Below are 3,581 nucleotides of genomic sequence, written 5' to 3' on the forward strand. Positions count from 1 at the left end.
ACCAGGATTTCAATCATACTAAAATTATTAATACATGGAGAAGCTTAAAGATTAGTGTGAGTGTGCTCAGTACTGTCTGAGTTGTTGCTATGCCATGGACTGTAGCCCACCAGACTCTCCTGCCCTTGAGATTTCCCAGGCAAGAACCCTCTAAAGGGTTGCCATTTCCCTCTCCAAGAGATGTTCCCAACTCAGTGGCTGAATCTGTGTTTCCTGCATCTCCTCATTGGCAGGTGGATACTTTACCATGGAACCACCTGGGAAGCCCCTTAAAGATTAGAATGGAGAGTAAGTGTTGGGATGACTTCAGAGTTACGTTTATTAGCTGATTCTGACAGAAGCACACACAGAACCTGTCTGTCTCTCTCTCATTCTCCAGGATTCCCTGACTGGAAGCCACACTAGCACACCCTTCGTTTCTCTCCTCATGGCCTCAGTTCCTTCCGTCATCAAAGTGAGAGAAGTGCTTTACTAAAGACAAATAAATTTGTTTACAAAGAACTTAAACTTCATACAATCAATGTTGGCTTTAATCTGCTGTCTTAACACTAAAGAGTTCAGAGCTTGCTTCCAACTTAAATAACAAAACTGCTCCTTTCAACACAAAAAGGAAAAAAAAAGTCATTTCTAGTTCAGGAAAGCAAGTTTTCCTGGAGTCGGTTCATATCATCAGAGTATGTCATATTTTGAACTGGTGAATGTTCAAGTATCACAATAATCAGGAAACAATAGTCAGCATAAATATAATCATTTGTAGACTGATAGCATCAATGACCATGATAATATTAAAACAATAGGAGAACTTAATATGTGTTGCCTAGTATTTCTCAACATTGAGTTAAATCCTTTCCTATGGATTAACTGTTTTTATCATCTCAACAATATTTACTAATTTTCTATTTTTACTCACATTTTATAAGGACGTTACATGATATAGTGTGGATAAAAATAAGTTACTTGTCAGCAAATCCCACATGGAATAAATGCTTGAAGAAGTGCTCAAACATAGATAGTACTGACAGAATAAATACAACTAGCTTTTGTGTGCAGGACTGCCATTAAAGTTTTATTTTTAACTTAACATATCAGAATTTCATTCTACTTTGATCAGAACTCACCTTCGGTTGTAGTTAATAAAATTTCCACTCTTTTTCAGTAGGTAACTCTCAAATTCAGTTCAGGATTTAGGTGCTCCACTGCTGGTGGCAGAAACTTTCAAAAGTCTTCACAGCTCAGCCAACTCCACACACCACAACTCTGGGCTCCAGAGAAGATTGAGCTTGGTTCTTGCTGGATGCTTTATATTCTCCAATGACCACGCCCATTTCTCCCAAGTGATAGGGTTATCAACTCCTTGAAAAGGTATAGGTGCACATGATTAGATTTTGCAAACTTGGAAACACATCAGAGTGCCAATGATTGAATTGAAATGTCTGAAACCTACTTAATCCAATTGCCACAATCCAACATCTGACAAAAGTCTCACCATGCATTTACCTTTGTAATGCATGAAGATTTTGTTTTGGAATAAACTATCCAAGTATGAATTTCACATCTCTATTTAATGAACTATATTATAGTTTTAATAGCACCTACCCATCTAGATGACACCACCCTTATGGCAGAAAGTGAAGAGGAACTAAAAAGCCTCTTGATGAAAGTGAGAGAGGAGAGTGAAAAAGTTGGCTTAAAGCTTAACATTCAGAAAACTAAGATCATGGCATCTAGTCCGGTCAATTCATGGGAAAATAGATGGGGAAATAGTGGAAACAGTGTCAGACTTTATATTTTGGGGCTCCAAAATCACTGCAGATGGTGATTGGTGATGAAATTATAAGACGCTTACTCCTTGGAAGAAAAGTTATGACCAAGCTAGATATAATATTAAAAAGCAGAGACATGACTTTGTCAACAAAGGTCCATATAGTCAAGGCTATGGTTTTTCCAGTGGTCATGTATGGATGTGAGAGTTGGACTGTGAAGAAATCTGAGCACTGAAGAATTGATGCTTTTGAACTGTGGTGTTGGAGAAAACTCTTGGGAGTCCCTTGGACTGCAAGGAAATCCAACCAGTCCATTCTGAAGGAGATCAGCCCTGGGTGTTCATTGAAGTACTGACGCTGAAGCTGAAACTCCAATACTTTGGCTACCTCATGAGAAGAGTTGACTCATTGGAAAAGACCCTGATGCTGGGAGGGATTGGGGACAGAAGGAGAAGGGGACGACAGAGGAAGAGATGGCTGGATGGCATCACTGACTCGATAGACATGAGTTTGAGTAAACACTGGGAGTTAGTGATGGACAGGGAGCCTGGCGTGCTGCGATTCATGGGCCTGCAAAGTGTCAGAAACGACTGGGAGACTGAACTGACTAACTGTCTTACCCATCTAGACCTATCACCCACTAGATTTACTTGCTTTTCTGAATTTGCCTACATTCATTCGGTGATATTTCTTCAGAATCAGCCGTCCTTCATATTCTATTTTTCAACCAGGGTACACAAGCTCCCCAAAATACCACATACTGCTCTGACTAAGATAGCCAGAAGTTGTTGTTTGGAAAGAACTGAACTCCCCAGGATAGAATTTCATATCTTCTTTCACAAACTATATGATAGCCCTAATTACAGCAACCAGTAATCTCAACAGTAACACGTGAGAATGTGTGCGTGCTAAGTCTCTTTAGTTGAGTCAGACTCTTTGGGACCCCATGGACCATAGCCCACCAGACTCTTCTGTCTGTGGGATTCTCTAGGCAAGAATCCTGGATTGGATTACCATGCCCTCGTCCAGGGGATCTTCCCAACCAAGGGCTCAAACCCTCAGCTCTATGTGTCCTGCATCGGCAGGTTCTTTACCACTAGTGCCACCTGGGAAGCCCACAGGTGAGAAAAGGGACGTGATTTTCCTTCTAGGAGTCACGGTGACTCAGCTTCTTCCATCACAGCAAGCCCGCTTGTTCTCTAAAATGCAGCAAACTTTGCCTCACCTGACTGGATAGGGGAAGGGAATGAAGTTCAATGAGTTGAAAATTGAAATAATGTCTGAGAAAAAGAGGAAAGTTTAAATTGGATATAATTTATAGTTTGAAAACATAACATGGTAAGATTTTATATTCCCAAATGTGCCATTGCTGGTTTTTCATTTTCTCTGTATTATAACTGAGTCTATTATTCATTGCACAAAGAATATTTATTATTTGTAAAATCGGGAAGAATTGACAAAAAAGATTAAAATTGTTTTAGGCCAAATAATTGTAAGGAGCATATGCAGAATCTAAATATTAGATCAATATCAAGTAACTGAAAGGCAAGAGATATGTGAACATGGTTATCTAGAACATTCTTTTTGAAATTTCCTGTATTCACTGATGAATTGCTATAAAATTTTTGGACCTTTGAAAATGTAATAGGTAGAGAAAATCCCCCAATAAATATCCACATGATAGCAAAGTGCCATCTGCATGCTCCATGCGTTTAAGAGAAGGGACACAAGAAAAACTTTCTACTAAAAGATAAAAATAATGTTTTGGGTGAGTCCTGAAAAAAAGTATCAAGATAACAGAGCTTGTGCGTGCTCAGT

The sequence above is a fragment of the Bos mutus genome, unplaced genomic scaffold, assembly GCF_027580195.1.
Source record: "Bos mutus isolate GX-2022 unplaced genomic scaffold, NWIPB_WYAK_1.1 CTG262, whole genome shotgun sequence".
Classification (NCBI taxonomy): Eukaryota; Metazoa; Chordata; class Mammalia; order Artiodactyla; family Bovidae; genus Bos; species Bos mutus.